The sequence below is a fragment of the Myiozetetes cayanensis genome, unplaced genomic scaffold (assembly GCF_022539395.1).
Source record: "Myiozetetes cayanensis isolate MyiCay16 unplaced genomic scaffold, myiCay2020 scf9, whole genome shotgun sequence".
In the NCBI taxonomy this organism is placed as follows: domain Eukaryota; kingdom Metazoa; phylum Chordata; class Aves; order Passeriformes; family Tyrannidae; genus Myiozetetes; species Myiozetetes cayanensis.
The window spans coordinates 19,454,971-19,475,898 of NW_026088185.1; the positions used below are offsets into that span (position 1 = coordinate 19,454,971).

The 20,928-nt window shown below is 35.5% G+C and overlaps 1 protein-coding gene across 5 annotated transcripts in view; it reads right to left on the minus strand.

The window, feature by feature from the left end:
- B3GALT1 (beta-1,3-galactosyltransferase 1) overlaps window positions 1-20,928 on the minus strand; it is a 184,432-nt gene that overhangs the window by 93,572 nt on the left and 69,932 nt on the right. For 3 of the 5 annotated variants that reach the window (XR_007632000.1, XM_050339332.1, XM_050339328.1), the window contains 2 exons: window positions 19,039-19,112; window positions 7,599-7,737 (listed from right to left, as the gene is read on the minus strand). The gene's annotated coding sequence lies outside the window, so the exon portion shown is untranslated. Of the gene's footprint in view, window positions 1-7,598; window positions 7,738-19,038; window positions 19,113-20,928 lie in introns of those variants that run through there. The other 2 variants (XM_050339329.1, XM_050339331.1) reach the window with 1 other exon arrangement.

The following is a 20,928-nucleotide window of genomic DNA, read 5'->3' on the forward strand; positions in this document are numbered from 1 at the left end:
TAAATTCAGCACTGGATATAGGACATACATTATGGGATTATCTTTGTTGGTATTGTCAAACCTTAGAGTTCCTGAAAATGATTTGTCTGAATAAGACATAAGAATTGGATCTACAGCCATTGCAATGCCTGGATTTGTGTTTCACAACAGAAAGATTAATGTTTTATTAGATTAGATCAAAGAATAGAACTGAATTGCTTTTTTGAACTCCCTCATCCTTCTCCATTGGATTACTGACATACATCTGTATACTTTGTTCTCCTTAGTCACGATGCTTTACGTCATAATTGTGAATTTAATTCAATGGCTTTTTTCCTTTAAATTTTATTATCCAAATAACATTGGGAGTTCAACAAAAATTATAAGAAAAAAAATTGTTCATAAAAAACCCCTAACTTACACTTAGCCAAAATTTACCTTGGGAATTGCAAAGCTGGTTATTTTTTGTATTTAGTCCCAACTTACTCTGCACTTGGTTTCACCTGGTCACAGTAGGACAAATACTAATTAGAGCTGTGAGGTGTAATATGCAACAAATAACTAATAGTAGTGTCACGAAACTGTAAGAAAAAACAGATGGTCTGAAGGCCAGGAGCAAAGTAAATATATCTGTATAATCATCCAAACTTTCACATTATGATTTTTCCAGGGAAACAAACAGGAATATCTTGGGAGGTTTTGCTATCACCAGCAGTAATTTTCTGCTTTTGCAAATCTGCCCAAACTAATCAAATAGTAATAAGGAAGGTCCTGATCCTGTTCTCATTGATTTCATTCAGAGTTTGGCATTGACTTGGAAATGATCACCCCTGAATGGAGATGTGCAACAGACAGCAGTTTTGACACGGAATTTTGTTAGAATTATCATAGTCATTTTTACTGTTGACTTTTCCCTTAACCTACTTTGCTGCAATAATTCGGTACTTCTTGGGGCAGGTTCTCATCTTACACTAGAATAACTTCCTTGTTTGGAAGAAAATTACAAGATTGAATTAGTAGAATTGTCTTTATTTGGGAGAGTAGTTAGATAATTTGTTTAAGATTAAACTAGAAAAATAATCAAAATTATCAGCAAATTTTAAGAGCATGTTGAAATAAGAGACAAAGCAGAAGAAACATTTATTTACAGTATTGTCATAGAAATGGTATCCTCTGCATCAAAAAATAAGTCAAGCAGAGTCCTAGGCAAAAGCACTTATGCAAGTGAAATCAGTATGTGCCTTGCTAATCAAGAAGCTTACTTTATAAAGTTCTTTCTCCACATTGTTCCCTTTCCCACTTTGTTGAACTTTATTCAGTGATCTGTGACTCAGATCCTGACAATGTAGATGTCTGTGTCAGAAATGCACTGGCTTCCTGAGTGTCAGAATTTTTATTAGTACACTTATATTTTCAAGATTTATCTCACAAGCATGTTAAACTTCAGAGCCTGTTGATTTCTCAGTTAAGAAACTTTAAAAATTGTTCTGTGAAGTTTAATGTAGCCACAATAAAGAATTATACCCTTTCCAGTCTCTCACAATAAACTCCATGCACCATTTTGTCCTGATGCAGATGACATTTTCAATCAACTTTATTTTGCATAGCTCTTTATTTCTCCCCTGTCCACTCCTCTGTGCCAGTCCTTGATTCCCTCTCCCTTCCTATTGGTTTTTTCGTTTGTTCCTTTGCTTTTTTTTTCCTTTTGACTGTAGGAAGTTTTTTCTACTGGGGAAATGGCCAAAGGTGAGGATGCTTCTCGGTGACTCTCCAAAAATCCATCTTTCACTTTACTGAAGATTCCCCTCCTCACTTCCACCATGCTGGAAATGAGAGTTACTGCCTTACATCTACAGCCCAGCCAGGTGTAGGCAGGACACTTGCAACTGGGTGGCTCTGCAACACTCCATTCCAGCTGGTGCTCGATACCAAGGAACAGAAACTTTTCTTGCCTCCCTTAAACATTGCACCTTGCCTATCAAATACCAGGGCAAAAACAACATCAATGACATTCAAAACCATCTTTACTGATACAGACCAAAGCACCCCATATTTCCAGAGAAATGTTAACATGTAATTGAATAATTTTAATGACTATAAAAATGATAATTCTCCAGATAAACATACATGTAACAAGAGTGATTACCACGCAACAATAAACCATCATTGCTATTATAAAACCATAAACTGTTATTCAATATACTATAAAATTCAAAATCTAATTGAAAGTACTAGTTTAGCATAATTCCCACAAGCCATCAAGTCTTTAATATTGTGAAATGAACGGGGGGTTTGTGGAGCTATTAATTGTTACTGACAAGCAATAACCACTGGAATGAAACTCCAATTATCAGCAGCCATTAATCACATCTACTGTCATCCGTGATGTCAAAAAAAATCAATAATATTCTAAACAGCAAAGAGGAATTTATATTTCTTATGTTTTAACTCACTTTATAAAAATCAGATGGTCTTTTGGTGGGATAAGCAAGGAATTACAAAAGAATATTTTCATTCCTGTTCAGTCTTGTGTTTTCCGGTTTAAAAAAATCCTTCCCCTTTATTGCATTTTGATGGGCTCTTAGATACCTCACAGTTTATTTCTATACAATTATGTACAATTTACAACACAAATGTTGCTAGCATGATGTTATTGCAGTCACTGCCTTTAAAAATAAGAAATTACAGTCATCATCTGAGCATGCAGTTCAGTAATCTGTTCCAGGAAAGCACTTAATGTTGCTTTTAGGATGCAGCTTGATCAGGAGGTGTTCTTGGAGATGAGGGTGTAAACAAGGGTGGTAGAGCCTCACTCAGAAAACATTTCTATACTTTTCTTCTTGTTCATTTTTCATATTCTGTGTTTACTTCAAATAATTACCTTCCTTTGAACATACACAGTATATCAAAAATATACACGTACATCTTTGGGAATAAAAGGATAGGGATCTGTTCAGTGCTAGTGAATGGACTGGCCAAATGTGCAATGTAGGCATGGCAGTTAAAAAGCCTCACTTGCAAAATGGAATCTGCTTTCTGAAAATTTCCCCTGAAAACAATAAATAACATTGTTGGACTACTAAGGACATATCATTATTAGGGCATATCATGTCCTTAAAACTCTCAAATGATATTGAGGTTTTTTCCAGAACTGCAGAAAATACAGATCATGCTGGGTGCTCAGGAGACTTTGTCAGTTGTTTACCTTGAGAGTCTGTCAGCTTTTACTGGCATAAAAAGACTTAGATTTAGAATAAGGAAACATTTTAGAAGCAGAATAAGGAAGAAGAATAAGGAAGAATTTGGAAACACTGGTCCACAGTCTGCTATGAAACATGTTTTTTTAGAAAAAGCACTGAAATCCTAATATATTTTGTTTACTACACTGTGTTTTCACTTACAGTTTAATCAACACTTCATAATCCAGTAAAGATATAAGAACTCTAACAGGAATCAGCAGAGCAGGTATAACATCTGTTCATAATGTACTGCAAATATCCAGCAGAGTATCTTTTTACAAGAAACATATGAGAATTGACAGTTGAATATATATCAAAAGAAACCCTAAAATGTACATAAATTGCATTTAACCAGGTCTTCGGCACCTCTAAAACATGGAGCAGCTGTTTATTTTTCAAGTTTTGAGTAGAGGTGTATTTATAAAATTGAATATAGTAGTGCCTCCGGAAGTGAAAATCAGAGGTTGACCATACTAAAAATTTATTATTCCAGTTTATATAACCAGTTTTCCAAGTTTTTAAATACTGCATTGTCTCTAAAAATGGGGGTTATGTAATCAACAATATGGTTTTATAGTGTACAATGTACTCTTGCATAGATCATGTCTTAGAGATCATATCTTTTCTCTCTGAAATTTTCTTAAAATACGGACACTGTTCAAGCCTGGTTACTAATAAACTATGGTTGGATAAAAATACTCCTGATTTTCCTGCTAGATGTAATTCAACATTCTACCTCTGAAGCATAGAAAATTTTTGGCTTATCTGAATTTTCTTAAACTAATTGAAGACTTTAAAAGTGTACACATCTAAATTAATCAATATTATGCTATAATACTCTTATGATCAATTAATAAAAAAATTAACTGCCTAAAAGAAGTGAACTAGCAGAAAAAAACTTTGTTTTTCTTGCGTTGTTCAGTGTGAAGCTTGAATGGTAAACTTGAATTTAGTAAAAAATAATAGTAGAAATAATTACTATGCTATGATGAGATTTTAGTTTTTAAAATTCATATTGACATTCCATTTCCCATATTTAATTAAATATTTCAATCTTTTCAGCAGAAATTACTAAGTATTTTAAAAAAAGTTATTTTCCAGTACCAATTTAAAACTGCTGCACTGAAAATTTATCATGACCTAACATATTCATTTATGCTTGTTGTCAGGGTAACAGAGCTTATCAGAATAGCAGAAATCAAAGTATTTAAAATGTAGTTGTAAATTCTCAATTTATTATGGTAAGGTAAACACTGATTCTGTCGAACACTGGTTATCTTTCATTAGCATGGAATTGAATACATTCTACAAATATTACTCTATCTTGTAATAATAAACAACTTTCCTTTAAAGAAGATAATAATAGACAAATGTTTGCTAATTTACCAAGTATGTTGACAACACTGAATCTTTAAACTTGAGCTGTTAGTTAACTCATATTCAAGATTCCAGCTCACTTAAAAAGGAAGAACACCCTTGAGTACAATAGTCAGAACTGGCTTTTCCCCTCCCTCTCTCCCTCCCTTTCTTTCCTTATCTCTCACTGAATAATAACCCTCATTTAGTGACATCAGTCATTTTTGCCATCAGCCTATTTTATGGCTGGAACAGAAGCTTGAGTGGCACACAGACTGAAATGTGTGAAAACTTCATAGATCTTGATAATACAGTGGAGAATGTGTTAGGAGTTGGTGTTCACATTAGCTGAGAAATGAAAATGGATGCAGTAATTTGCAGAGTAGTTGCAGTTCCTCCTGACATCACTGGATAGGGAGTATTTACAAATGTAAACAGTACAGTGTCAAATCTTGATACTGGTAAACTGCACTGGTTTTGGTAGGGAATGCAAGCTTTACAAGGGCCATATAGCCATGATCCTCTATTCTCTTTCCTGTGAGGTTCTGTTAGCTTTAAATGACCGTGAGACACTTGAATGACTTACCAAAAAAAAAAAAATCTTTTTAAAAGCTGGTAAAAACTAATAGGAAAGCAAAGTGCAAGTGGAAATACTGAGAATTACTAGAATTTTATCTGATTTATTCCTGCTAAAGATCTGGCTAATGGGAGTGATCTACTTTTTGGCTGCTCAAACTGAACAGTTGAATAGTTTTGAGGATGTCATCTGAAATATTGCACAATTATCGTGAATAATTTGAAAATGTCCTATTCCTGTAACTTAAAATGCCCCATCTAATGGACTATGGCATTTAGAGCCAAACTAGTGCAAAAAAAAGCAGGCCCATATGTTTATGCTATTTGGTATCACAACATTTGTCATTTAAAATTTAAGTGGTGACTGAATAATATCTCCCAATGAATGATCTAACCTTGGCCGAATTTTGGTTCAGAGTCAGATAAGAGCTGCAAAGATGGCACTCCAGGATAGAGAGGGGTAAAGCTCAATTTATTGGCATGCAAAGAATGGAGTTGGCAGACAAATACTACCATGTAAAATACGAAGTATTTTTTCACTGAAGAGTCTTTCCTCAAATCTTGCTTAAGTTTTGGCCACATTCATAACAATCTGCTTGTTAATTTTGATATATTGCAAAGAGAAAGCCTTTTTAACTTTGGAGTTTCTGCTTGTTTTGAAATTTCTTAGGCCCTGTGGACAGCTCACTTACCCGGTATCAAACGGACACAACTAATTGTTATGCTTTTACTTTAGCTGTTTTCAGCAAATACCCTCCCTTTATTGTTCCAGTAATTCATGTCATGGTTTTATTATAGCTGAGCATATGGGCTCTCATTTAGAGATTACTGATTAAATGTTTTCTCCAGCCTATCCCATGTAAAACTATTTTTGATGTAAACCCATATTTTGGGAATGTATGTAGCATTAAACATAGCATTTGCTGACTTTTGAGTCAACCTGCTTTGAGGTTGTCTGTAGGCTTTTACATATGGTGACTGGCAATTTCTTTCTGTTTAAATATTCCTGATAGAGTTCATTACTTTTCAGGAGCTGGGAAGCAGTATAATGCACTTTCAACTCTCATGTTTAGTTCCATCTCCATTTCACTTACAGTCTGTACTGATATAATTAAGAACTATGCAATTTGCCCTTATTATTCCATATACCTTGAGTGTGTTCTGTTCTTTCACTTTTAATGCACTCCCCAAGGTAATACAAAATAATAACATGACATATGGCAAATGGAATCAGCTGTAACACCACACAGCGTCTTTTATCACGTAGCTTTTACAATATGACATTCCCAAGTTTGTAACTGATGAATATTGCATGTCCTAGAGAAACTCCAGCTGTAGGATGCTGCTTCTCCCATTAGAGGCATCCTTGTGATACTCTGCATACATGCAGCAGTTATCAATCAGCAACGTACAAAGGGATAGACAGAATGTCTCAGTGTGTGCCAGTCTTACCAAACTGCACAAAGTTATCATGAACACAATACTGCATTATCAGGAATTGTGCAAGGTATAATCAGTATGACGCAAGAGTAATAATGACTTTTGAGGATTTTCGTTTGGTTGGTTTTTAATGTCTTTAGAGCTCTTAAGAATTCATAGAATGTGTTATTTCAGTAGTGAATTTCCACAGATATGGAGTCAGTTCTTCTGAAAAATGCTGTCTGGAAGCATTAGATGTTGTTCTACAGAAGTTAAATATAAGCATAACATTTTGTAGATGGGTTAAAGCTCTTCTACAAGGCCAAACTCTAAAAGGATTTCTGTTTTGTGGATAAACTAAATGGATGTGATAAGGTGATGGTGTTACTCAGGAATGCAAAAACCTATAAGTAACTATTTATTAATACTTCATGTGTGTTGCTATACCAGCATCTCAACTTAGTGTTAGTTTTGTGAGTGGAAAGGAGAGGTAAGGATTAAGCAGATTGATATGTAATGTTTAGCTATGATTTTCTTTCCACCTTCTGTTAAAGGTGAAAATTCAATTTCTGCAGTGTGCTTGTAATGCCCAAGAGATCGGTTCAAGGACAGAATCTACATTATAAGTTTTGAAAACTTAGAACTGTCGAGAAGGAACAGTAACACACATAGCACAGCATTCTTTTACTCCCCTGTCAAAATATTACTTGTCTGGCTTCCTGTAGAAATAGTACAATGTTTTATGTAAAGGAAATAAAATGAAATACAGAAAATGGATTTTATGAAGAGAAATGCCAAATACCAGTATAGTAAATATTTTCACTGAGGGTAACAGCAATTTTTTCAAAAAGTAAATTCCTTGTGTGAGTGGGTGTAAGTAGGGTATGTGTATGTCTGCGTGTAGGTATGTCCACAGACACATACAGCAGTAATTCTCAGAAATACTAGGAAGGGCAAGATCAACATACACTAGTTGAAACAATTCTTTTTACATTTTACACTTTACACAGAATCATCTGAATTACTTACCTGCTTTTTAGTAACTGCTCTGTCTTTTTGTTCTTAATTTTTCTTTCTTGCTTATCTGCATCACATGTACTGCCGTTCTCCACTGTTTGCTTGCCTCCTTGTCACATGTGAAACCAATGTGGACTCTATATTGATAAACCTGCATTGACAAATATCCATGAGTTACATGTGGGTAAATGAAAGACTTTTATTACTTTTCTTTCTGTCTTCCATGAAAACAGAGATAGAACAATTAGAGACTTGGGGTCAAGTACTAAAGTAGTAAGTTTGCAGATGTGAATACTGACATTTTTATATTGCTAACCACTTAGATTCATGCACAGAATCTACTTATATACATTTTTTCTGCATAAACTGTGGCAACACAAACATATATAAATAATATGTCTCTTGCAACACAAAACATGTGGGCTCAAGAGAAACACAAATCACCAGTGTTTGGCAAGTTGTCCTCTGTAAGTCCAAGCAACACCTTTAGAATGACCAGTTACACCTGGATGTGTCACAGACTAGTTTAGTTACAGCACTGATCTCTTTTCTTTCAGATCTGATCTTGAAGTTTACAACCAGCTGGCTATCTAAGACACCTCTGCAAGGTTCAACAATTTTCACAGAATTCTAATCGGGCACGGAAGACTTATCCTTGCATTGTAAATGGTAATTTTGTCCATTGCAGTTTTAAGGAGGTTTGCCTGATCCCTTTTCTGTTTTATCACTTTTTGGTTGGTTGTGTTTTGTTTTGTTTTGTTGTTGTTGTTTTGTTGGTTGGTTTTTTGGGGTTTTTTTTGGGTGTCTGCCCCCACTTCCTGAATTTTTATTTTGGCTTTTTCCGGTTCCTAACAATCCCTTCTCCATCTCTTGTGCCTCTTTTCCCCACTTTTCCTTTTTAATAATCATGCCTTTAGGCAAGAATTTGTAAATTAAAATTGTATTGTCCTAGGTTATGAACTTCATCTATTACCAACATTCTTATTTCTAAACCTCTAACGTCCTTAATTAAGCCCAAAATAAACACTTGTATCTGGAATCTGATGATGATTACTTGAAATGACACATTTTTGTCAAAGAAGTAGATATGAAAAATAGTTACAATTTGGGAACATAGAATGGTGCCAAGGAATTCTAATTGTATTAAACTATCAACTATTGGGACACCCTTTATAGAATTAAAAGAATATATTTGAAATAAATTTTACCTTCATGAGGAATTTATTTGCTTGAGGAAAACAACTACCGTATTTGTTGACCCTTTTCCAGGAGGATTTATGTCAGAATGAAGACAAAAAGCATAGAAATACTTAAAATGGTTTCTCCTTTACATGGTTCTACCTCTTAATGCAAGGAGTCCTTGAGTGTCCAGTGTCAAGGACTGCACAAACCTCTGCCCAAGCATGACTGACAACTGAGCCTGGACTGGCAGCCAGGGACACTCAAATATTGTACAGTGGACAGAGCCCTAAAAAAGATGTAATCAGCCTAAAACCAGCAGAATTTGAGTTCATGTTTCCCTTTGTCTCATTACCAAAAAGCTTTACATGTAATAAAGAGTTATAAAACTTCACTTCTGACAAGTGACAGTTAGCTTGTGCATCATTTATAGCAGTTCTGTGATTAGTCTCATCATCATACTTCATATTACTTTAACATGTGAGTTTCCTTACAGCTTGCCACATTTTATTAAGGTATCCAGCTTTTCACAATATTAAATGAAAAGCATTCTTATTTGCCTGGAAATTTATGCCATGCACCAAATACCATTTTATCTCTGATTACTTAGCAGGAACCATCTGTCATGTCGCCACCCCCACGGTGCTGAGGAAGGCACACACTGAAGGTGAGAAGTATATTTACTTTTGACTACAAAACCAGCTGTTGCCATTACTTTTATCTGGAAGGCAAACATGCTGGAAAAGGTGACTATCTGTTGTGATTCTAGTGTACTGGGACCAACTATGTCTGTTGACGACATCTGACCTCTTAAAATCTGGAAGAAAATTGCTTTATGGCTTATGCCAGGAGGGCATGTACAAATACAGCTCCAGCTGGAAGCTGGAACCAAGAAGAAGAAGAAACTTTGGGCTAGGAAAATACTAGGATGAATTCAAGGAAGAATCTGCCCCTTTTGCCTTCCTTTTGGTAGAAAATTATATCGCAAAAGAGATTGTTTTTCTCTAATGATAACACAAGATTCTGAAATTAAGCACCGCAGGTAGAAACATCCGGCACAGAATTAAAAAAATGTTGCATATTCATATGCTGAAATCTTTTCCAGTGCTGACAGTTAACTATTCCAAGTGGAAAAGGTACAAGCTCTGCTGTTCATTCTGCCAACTTCCCTTTTTAAAACTCTGGCACTGTGTTTTGGGGACTGTGTACTCTAATCCCTGTTATTCTTACCATCATCCATCAGACTTAGAAAGATATTTACAGAGCCAAATCATTTTGACTTTGAATAGGATTGTAGAAAATAGGTATATTTTCAAATTTATGGGAAAGGGAAAAGGGGTATTTCTTCACTAAAATGACAATGCCATTGTTACCTTCTTTCATATTGTACAAGGGGAGTGCTGTGCTGAGATGTAAATGTACCTAGAGCATATTTCAGGACCACAATATAAACACTGCTGGGAAAGGGCACTTTATGCAAATGTGTTTCCTGAGTGATGGCTCTTCCTCCCTGATGATTCTGGAAAGACATAATAATTTGGGAAAATAAGTGGAGTGCCCTGCCCTTCAGCTCTTTTCTCTAGAGCACCAACATCCCCTTGCAAATAGGATTATGACAAAATAAAAGGTTCATTTAGGTCGGAGCTTCTTTTAAAATATGTTCCATATATCACTGCAGAAAATAGTAGAGATAAAGCAGAGCTATAAATGCTCTCTCTTGCTTTTAGAAAGGGAAAACAGACCAACGTGCCTAACTCTATATTGCACTCCTTTTCCTTTTACAGCCCACCTGTCAGTCCTGTTATCATTGTCTAGAAAAGAATTTACGGTGAGTCTTTGCTTCAATCAGTTTCCATGGTAACTTGGTTCTGTTTTAAAACCTTTACATAACAATGGCTTGGTTAAAATGATAATGAGCTGCTGTGCTCGCCCATACCTGAACTACACCCTTCCCATTGCTCAGAAATAATCAGATAGGGATGTCACTCCACCTGCTCTAGTTCCTTCAGCTCCTACAGCACTTTCACTAACCAAGTAGGATCAGACTGCCACCAGGAAATCTCAGATGTAGTGGGTTCAGGGTACTGGGCAGTGTTTACATATGACACGCTGTGAAGCAGAGTAAGGTATGTTGGGATCTGGAGTCTTGGGTTCACTGGGGCAGGATCCCTGTGCATGTACAGTACCTACAGTGGGGCTGAAAGCTCCAAGGACCATGGCATCTTTTAAGATATGAACCAGAAGAGATCAGGTTGTCTACATTGTAGAAAACACTTTTCTCAAGGTAGGAAAATAAATTACCTTCGGGCTAGATCAAGGGAAAAAAAAATTCAGGAAAAAAAAAGTTTTACTTGATCCTAAGAATATTTTGATAATGTCCCACCATTGCATATAGGTATGTTTTATCCAACCTTTAGTTATCCCTTATCCTAATTTCAAGCTCATCTCTTGCACTTATAATTTCTGATTCTCTGGCCCAATTTGATTTTGTCTTTGACAGTCTTTTTCGTAATTCTGCTTACTTTATACCATCTCAAATCTTTTCTAGGAGAAAAATCAACTTTATTTTTATGTAACTTAAATAACTTCAGTAATAACACAAGGTTCAACTACAGGGAAATCTTAAAAGAACTTCTAGTGTGTATTTGTTAGAGCTCTTCACCAAGTATTCTGAAACCTTGCTGCAATTCATAGAAGATGATAACTTCTCTCTGATAGCAGATATTCTTAAAGTTCTATACTAAATCCCCTCTTGTTGTATTGGGTAGCTTAATATTTGTATAGGGAAGTTTTTTGTTGCATTAGAGGCACTGATAGAATTTATGAAAAATAATTTTACACATCCGTATCTTCCAGGCAGGCATTTAAAAAGCTGCTGAATGGTATGCACCAGATAATTTATACTTGAATTTGTCCAAAGACTTGGTAAAGATCTCATGTTTCAGCATGGGACAACACAGTATTATTTTTCCATGGCAAGTGGTTGCCCAGCTGTATTAAGCATCTTAAATAACAGATACAGGTCCATATTTTCATTGTGTTTCATGGTTTGGATAGTGTGAGATCCTGATGCCTTGGCCTTGGCAAAACACTGCAGGACACTGCTCAGGGATGTTTCACCCCTCCTCATTCCTCAATGGTGTTACTACACAAGGTGTATGCACACATATCCTGACACAGGTTTACTTCTGTATAGACTCAATTTGGTCATTTACTGATCCCTCTAGATATTGCAATCTTCCTGAAATTTACTTGCCATTTAAAGAAAGAATCAAATAAAGAAAGAATTAGTATCCTTGTCCCAAACCAAATAATATGGGGATACTAGAAGTTTGATTTAAACCTACATAAATCCTCCCAAAACAACTTGAAAAAACAAGCTTTCAAATGCATTTTTTTTCCCCAGGTCTTATTTTTACCTAACAGTTCCATTTACTCCTTATGTCCTAATGCTGTCCTGTAGTCATTAATTTCTGAGGGAAGGGCATTGTCAAATCAGGGTATCATAAATCTACTGAATTCCTTTCATCAGTCATGGCAGTAACGTCTTCACAGTACTCCTGTGTGTCAGTAAAGTATGACCTTCTCTGACTGATCTGTGCAGGCTATGCTTAATTGAACTGTGCTTTTCCAGGGAGCATTTTAACTTTCACACAATGATTTTGCGATAGCTGACATCCAAACAACTGGTCTCTGTTTTCTGGGTGAAAGAATAAATAACATCTGATGCTTCGTCAATTGAAAAATAGTTGCTTATTCTTAATACCTTTAACATCTTTTAACTCAATTGAACAATTAAATATGCTTACAATTTCCATTTTTTTATTCCTTTCATAATCTTTTGTATAAAAAAGAGGAGCGATTTTGTGCCTCATTACTCTTATAGCATTATCGATTCCATCCTGATGCTAATCACTGCTCCAGAAATACTGTAGCTTGATGTGAAAACTGATCATTTGAGTTGGCTGCTTGAGATGTGAAATTCCTTGTTAGACATGGCTTTAATACAGTTCTTACTGTATTTAATTAATCTAGTAATTACTGTGTAGTGCAATAGGGTATATTTTCTTTTGCCCTGAATATTGTTCATACGTATAGCAGATCAATTGCTAACTGCAAAACTATCTTGTATGTATTATTTAGTATTTCAGCCTCTGATTAAAAATTACTGTTAAATTAGGAGTCAGCTCATTACGGTGACTTACACTTTTAAAAAAATTCCTTTCTTGATTCTTTATTTTGAACTGTCTTTTATCATCTTATATTAATTATCAAGTATTTGTGAATACCAGTATCTATTACTAATTTAGTTGCCTTCTTGTAGGAATGCCAAATAGTTTATTTCTGTTCCTTAAATAATTATATGATTTTTTTCCCTCTGCTTTATGACTGCCCTCATGTTGCTCTACACAATTTTTCTTTTAATTTTGCACGAAATTAATAAGATTTTATTTGGTACCTATTTTCCCCCTCACTGTGCTTTCTGAAGATAGATATCATAATTTGAATGCTAGTTGTATTGTGATAAAAGTAGAACAAAACTGTTTGGATAAAATACTTAAAACTCAAATATTCATGCATCCACGAACCTTCACACTACATATCTCAGACACCTCTGCTGATGAAGGCTAAATGGGCTACATATAAACAAGTATGTAAATTGAGAATTAGTATGGGGAGAAGTTCACTGTGCCTGTATTTCCAGTTTGCTGCCATCTGTGGTATATGCTTTTGAGCTGGATAAACTTTGCAATGGTAATACAAACCTCAATCTCCCTCTTTCTTTCCTGGTTCCTTTGGTCCTCTTATGTCCTAAGTGATGCATCCTCTAAACTCCCACAGTATGTCCTAAAGTTACTTTCAGGATACCTCCCTCTGATTTTATTCTCTTTATGCAAAGTACCTCCTTTCCCTGGTTATATGTGAGAAATCATGTTTTGAAGTGTGCTACCCAGGAAGAGCTGAGCAGAGGAACACCATGGTGAATGTCGTGGGAGGGGAACCGGAGGCGCAGAGAGAGTTTGGAGAGCGTGAAGGCAGGGAAGGGCAGTGCTTTGTTTTCTCTCTCTGCCTACTTCTCCTGTGAGTAGCACAGCCAGGAGAGGAGTTTGAAAGCAAGTTTAGCAGGATCACTAAGTTGCTTGCTGCCAAATTATCAAAGTAGGAAGACTCATAAAACTGAATCGGATACTTTCCCTTTGGGATATGACATTTGTTTGAGTCAGTACTGCAGCACATGAATAGTCTTAAACTCTCTCACTTCTGCTGTTGTCTTGCCTCCAGTCCTCCTCCTGCTTTCAGCACTGTCCTAAATGCTAATGAATTTTATTGCTGTGAGTAGTAAACAATAATTATTTTATAATGGTACAGGACAGGATAGAGTGAATGGGTGCAACGGGCAGAGGAGTTAAGAGCTCAAACCAAACCTTCAGGTACACTTCAGAGACCACCAAACCCTGTTCTGTTCTGGAAGATCAAAAAAAAAAGGTTTTCAAGAAGTCTAATTTCAAACTAATGTCATACCCACTCAATTTAATTAAGAGACTCTTGTCTCTAGATACTCTTGTGATAAAAATTGAGACATTTTTTAGCATTACTGTTTTTAAAAAAACACACGTTCTGGACCCACTAAAATTTTAAAAGTTCCACCTGACTGGAACATAACCAGTTACCAGTGAAAATAAGAAGAACAAACAATGTTTTGATGTCACCTAACAGCACTGAATAAGTAGGTACATATAAAGTCAAACTGAGTTTGTTGTCACAAAATGACAAAGACACAATTAGCCATTGGGTCTGGATTATAACACAGGCAGGCCGGTGAATGGGCTAGGGGAAATTCAGGTTTCTTGCATGGCTCCTGGGCTTTTCTCCCTCTTCTATAAAATGGAGACAATAATACTTTCATATTTTGTATAGTAGTAAGAAATATATTCCAGATTCTGTGACTCCCAACTCTTATAGGGAAGAATGAGAGAGTTGCAGTGTATGTAAGTACCTAAACAGTAAATAGAAAAGAAATATTTCCTATTTTCTGGTCAACTGTCATACTTTTATCTGGGTTTACTTCATGATTTGTATCTTCCAGTGTAAAGCTTTTCAATGACATTACGCAAATAAATCTAGTTTAACATATCATTCTTCCAAAATTTATATCAGTTTCTAGATCATTGCATTTCTAGAAAGGAAGTATTGTATAACTCAATTTTTATCTGTGTACTGAGAATCTGGGGTTTAGGGATTTAGTAATAAAGTCCAAATTAGGATGTTTGATTTTCCACCTTCCTTTCCTTCTTTAAAAAAGCGTATAATTTGAAGGAAGCACAAAATCAGATTGAAGAAGTCAATTTTGGCTCTTAAGAGTATATGGCAATTACATTTTCTTTTACAAAGGAAAAAGAATTAATCTTTTCTAAATTACAGATGTGCAAAGAATCAGCTGTGGAGGTGTATGTCTTAAATAAGCTACAACAAGAAAAGCAGGGTCACTCAACAAGATAACTATCAGTCTGGCATTGAAAATGGGGCAAATAATAATCTAATTTACAGAATATTGTGAATTCCAGTGTTACATATGCCATAGCTATGTGGCTGATTCACCATCTTTGAAGTCCAGAGTGCCTTATAGATAAATGTGCTTTTGAACTAGAAGTAAAGCTTAAAGGTTTGATGATGTCAGCTTAGTCAGAGAATTGCTTAGAAAAATAGTATTAGGATGAAACACAAAGATTTTCACAAATCTGCCAATGTGTAAATGTGTAAGCTTCCTGGGCCACCTGTATTTTTCCCCACCACCTCCAAACCCACAAATATAAAATCAAGACATATTTAAAATAGAGTAACCTGTAACAGTGGAAGAAGCTCAGCTTTAAAAGGCTGAAAAACAAATCAAATCTATTCCTGTGAGAAAATTAGGGTAAGACTCTCCAGAAAAGCACAATCCCAAACACATGCTGAGGAGCTGACTGGTGGTCTGACTCTAGTTAAAAACAAAATAAAACAAAATATAGGTGATGTTCTAATCTTTGTGATGTTCATGTGTTTTCCTGTCAGAATTTTTCTACCCTAGCTTTTTCCTCCCCTCCAAACCCTGCAAATCTCTAATGCTGACTTTAATTCATATACAATTATCTTTCTAGCATCTCTTTTATACTGTTAAACTGCCCTATATTCAGAACCTTCACCAGCTAAATAACTTCTTTATGCATGACTTTCATTAGGAAGACACTGCATTTAGTGATTAGTAGAACAAAAGCCCTCTGAATTACTACCCTAACTGGTTTTTATGGAAGAACTTAATAGGCAAGCATAAAAATGTGGCTTTTTTTTTTTAGCAATTTTGTTTCAATAGGGCCATAATAGTGGGACTTGTTGTTCAATTGTTATTAGATTTTTTTGTCATTTTTTGTCTGATTTTGATCAACAGAAATTGCAAGACAACTTTTTGGCTCAACAAGCTTACTCACTTGGGAATTTTTTACCTTCTTTACTACTATGAAATTTACAAGCCCAGTAATTTTAGAAAATTAAGTGACAATTAAGTAAAATTAGCCATGCCAGACTTAAAAACAACTAAACCATTATTTTTTTTAAATAAGCATAATGAGTGCTGCGTAAGTGGAGTTGAGAGAACACAATGACACATCCAACAAATACAACGCAAGAGCTCAGTATTTTTAAGGTCAATTCTCTTTGTTATGAATATCCCTGATGGCTGCCTAAGATCAATTAGATTTAATTCACTCTGTTATTCCTCACTAAACTTCTGCTCCTCAGTCCTACAGTAACACATTTTATTAACAGTTGTGAGAGGGAAAACTGAGTTTTGGAGTTTTTAAAATACAGGAAAAGAAAGAAGTAAAAAAAGGAGAAAATGAAAGAAAGGTCATGAAAAATGTTGGTTGAATTACGGTTTTTTTCCTCTTAGGTTTGCTTTTCGTTTCTATGAATATTACATTGGGAAATATTTTTTTAACTTTTGTTTGTTTGGTTTGGGGTTTTTGTTTGTTTTTTTGTTTGTTTTCATTTGGTTTTGATTTCTAATTTTTTTGTTTGTGTCAGATGCCCAGGTGGTATAAATTAGCTACAATGACTTCACTGATGGAGTATGGATTTTTATCCCCATGGAATGGAGAGCATAGATGTGTAACACAGCATAGCATAACATAGCATAAAAGCTTTCTCATTTAGCAGAGATTATTATCTTCATGAGAATTTCCAGGTACTTTGTATCTTGGACTAAGGAATGAAAACTTGGTGGGAGCTTTACCACTACCTTCTCTGGAGCTAATGGGGAATATTTACACTACTCAATTTTAGGCTATTAGCTCAGATCAGATGATTACACAGAAATTTAGAAAAGGTAAAGTTGATTTTTTTTTTTTTTTTTGTGGCCCAAGTCCTTATTTAACATAAAAGAAAGGACTAAGCTCTTTTTTGAAATTCAAATTATGATGATACCTTAGGGGAAAGACTAACGAGAGGCTAACAGGGTTTGTGTGAGCTCCAGATGATTAACCTACTTTGTATTGCTCTCTCCATGCTGCATTGGTTAATCATTGTCTTTTAGCAGTGTCTTTAACAATTAGATAAAACAGCATTTATCTCCTTTCTATATTTAGAAGACCTTACACAGACTAATCTTATTTTTCCTTTGTTTTCTACCATGCTTGGCATATGATTGAATATGTACAGTAGAATTAATGTAAAACAAAAACCAACCAAACACCTCTATCCTTGACTCGATTCAGAGGAGTTAATTCTTTACTGTCTGTCCAGGCCCAGTGTCCATTACTGTTGAATGAAATAGTATGAGTTCCTACCTAGCAATGAGCAAATTTTAAAATTCAGTCAGGCATTTTCTCACTCAGAATCTGGTTTATCAGCTGATTTTTTTTTCCTGAAAAATTAGACAACTAATTGGGAAATCTGGTTAAAAGAACACAATTTGGAATGTTCTTTCCAGAATGAAACAATCAGTTATTATGGTAGTTCTGTGAGACAGTCTTGCGTATGTTTGATGATTTCATGGTGTATTTCAGCTCATAAAACAATTATGCTAAAGGTAGGAGAGATACTGGGTTGTCAGTTATTATAGATGAGCTTCTTAATGGTGATACATTTTGGGGGGGATGGGAAGAAGAGTTTTTCAGGTTCGTTTCTAGGCCTGCCAGCTGCAACCCTGCAGCCATAGCACAACTAGAGATGTCTAATCCACCTACTCATCCCTTCTCCTTTTTCAGGGATATAAACTTTAGTCTTCAGCTTTTCAAGACAGTCTTTCAGAATGTTTTCAATATTTGGTGTTGCAATGATTTTTTCAAATGACATGGGAATTTGCAATGGCCAGTTCTGCTCTATGTGCTGTATATTTGCAACTCACAGAGGAATCTGACAAAGGGACTTGTATTGTTCCACTAGAAAGTTCTCTTTTTGTATCCTCACATCCTCTTATAAAACTTCTTGTGTTTTTGTAAGAGAAATACAGTAGCTGGTTCTTACAACACTGTGAATGTTTGAAACATAATGTCAAAAGTGCTGTTTTTCTTTTTAACTTTTCTTAAGATGCTAAACTAACAAAGAATTCAAAAGCATATTCTCTATTCATTTGAAAAAAAGACTATATGTAAGAAAGGAACATATAATTGTGTTTACTAGTGTGCCTCATCATATCAATTTTTTTTCTGGTAGAAAACTAAGCTTCTTATTAAGTAGAAATATTATTAAGTAGAAATACATTTAGACATCTCTGAGAAAATCTTCTGGAGAAAAATAAATACAAACATTTAATAAATTTTTTACACATAAACCAGAAAATAGCAACGAAGTTCTTTTTCGCAAGGAATGCCATCACAATATCAGGCCATGTCATTTCCTTTGGGAGAAGGTATTTATCTGTGCCCTGTATCAGGGTAGAGTCAGCGTTTAAGGCCTCAAAATAAGGAACTAGTGATGAAGGAGTACAGAAAATGCAATAGCTGAGAAAAAGAGCAGGTTTACACTTATTTACTCTGCTAGATTGTATAGTGGATCTGATTTTTATCCATCTGTGTCATGAATTCCACAAGAATACTTAATTCTTATAATTCATGGGAGTAACAGGATAAAGAAAATAATTTTCCCTGGACTTCAGACAATTCACTAATGACATTGTCAAGAGTAATCCCCAAGAAGAGTTGGTCTTTTTTTTTTCCCAATCTTCCTGTACACTATCAAACAGAAATATCTCTCCCTAGAGAGACTTAGTTATCAAAAAAACTATTATAATACTTACTAAAACCACACAAATCCTTGAAAACTTCTATGTGGCATCAGAAAAGAGTTAAAGACGTGTGACATCAACATGTCCTACAAATAGAACAGAAGGAATGTTACCTGGTAAAAGTGCTCAAGTGACTGAGAAAAAAGGCTATCCCACATGTTATAGGAGGAGGCAAATGAAAATCAAGAGCTCCTGTCTGATTCTGTGCTAACTTCTTACCTAACTCTGACTGTTGCTAACCTTGGGCACGTAACCACAGTGCTCTAGTTGCACACCATAAGGTGCCTCTGCCCCTCAAAGCGTTCCCTCACTGTGCTCAGCTTCCAGCAGCAGTATGTGCATCTCAGCCATGCACACAGACCCGTCATCCCCTCCTGTGCTCAAACACCCGCGGTATTTACACTGCCTCGAGATGCCCAGTGCTACAAGTCAGAAATGTCAACTGAATAACTAAGACAAGCATGTATTTGTGGTGGCAAAGACTGGCTAATTTTGGAGACCTTTTATTTATGAGAATCCCACCCCATTTAAGAAAAGAATTATATATTGGGAGCATTTGAGAAAAACAGAGAACCCCACAAGCAGAGTTCATGCATAATAGCTTTTTTTTAATACAGCTTCTTCTAATTCAAAGAATTCAGTGCCACGTTTTTAACATTTCCCAAGCCCATATGTTTCAGAAACTATGTATTTAAATCTCTCTTTCCCAGAGCTGTAATAATAGAGGATTTCATTAGCAACTCTTACGTGTTTAAATTATTGCTGCAGAAACTGATATATTATACTGCACAAAGAGAATAGTTCCCCCCCTAGCATATTCTCAGTGTATATTACATGATTTATAGGGAGAACAATCATGTAAATGAACTGTGTTTTTCTGTTTGAAAAGATATAAAGCTAGATTTATATCCAAATTAAGAAAGTGTTATCAAAGTAAAATAAAAAATTCTCACCAGCAAAACCCCTAAATGAATACTAAGCATATACTGTATGCTCTGCATCTAAGCAATTTGTATTTGAAAAGGTAAAAAGGTGAGGTTTTTTAGAAAGAAACTGTGAAGAGCTGCTGTAAATTCTTGGAGACAAAAATGGTCTTCTAATGTGTCATAATAAATACCTTATAGTCCTGTGTTATTTTTCTTCTAAATTTCTACACAGGCTATGTACTAGACAAAAAAAAATCCATCCATTCTACTTCATTTTACTTTGATTTTATTTCACATGCCTGCTCAGTCTCATTCATTTAGTACAGACTCAACTCTTCCACCTCCCACACAGTTCCATGTCCCTTGGCATGGTGGTGGCACGTCATGTACTTGCTGGGCAGCTCCTCTCCTGATCCTGGACCACACATGCTGCACATAGTGGATCAGTAGATGGGTCAACTAATTTTGCCTGCAGTGTATTGTCCTGGGACAGAACAGAGGCACCAGCATTGCATATCAATGGCAAATTTGTTGCTAGCTCTGAAGGGGTTTGTTTGTGCCACCACCCTTCCAGCCTCGAATTCTCTCCGCTCTGAGAGATGTTATTTCCCTGCTGTCACTAACTCCACTGGTCAGACTGGTGAAAGAAGGGAGATCACTGTGCTGGATTTGATTATAGGCTTTTAAGCCATGCCAACAGCTTTTTAAAATTACATACTTACTATTTAACAATTAAAATAATGTAAAACTATCCATGCACTAGCTATTTCATTTTTTATCCTGCACATGACCTCTCGTGTCGTTCTGTGTACTCTGAATTGCAGCTGAAGTGCAATTATTTTTGACAACTCAAACACTGACTGTGCATCTGCTGCAGAAAAGAACTTTATGTGGGATAAGAATCTATGTGGGAGCCCTTAATGCAGGTGGTCAGCTCACACTGCCTTTGGCTTGGCAAACTGGTGCTTTGTTTGGA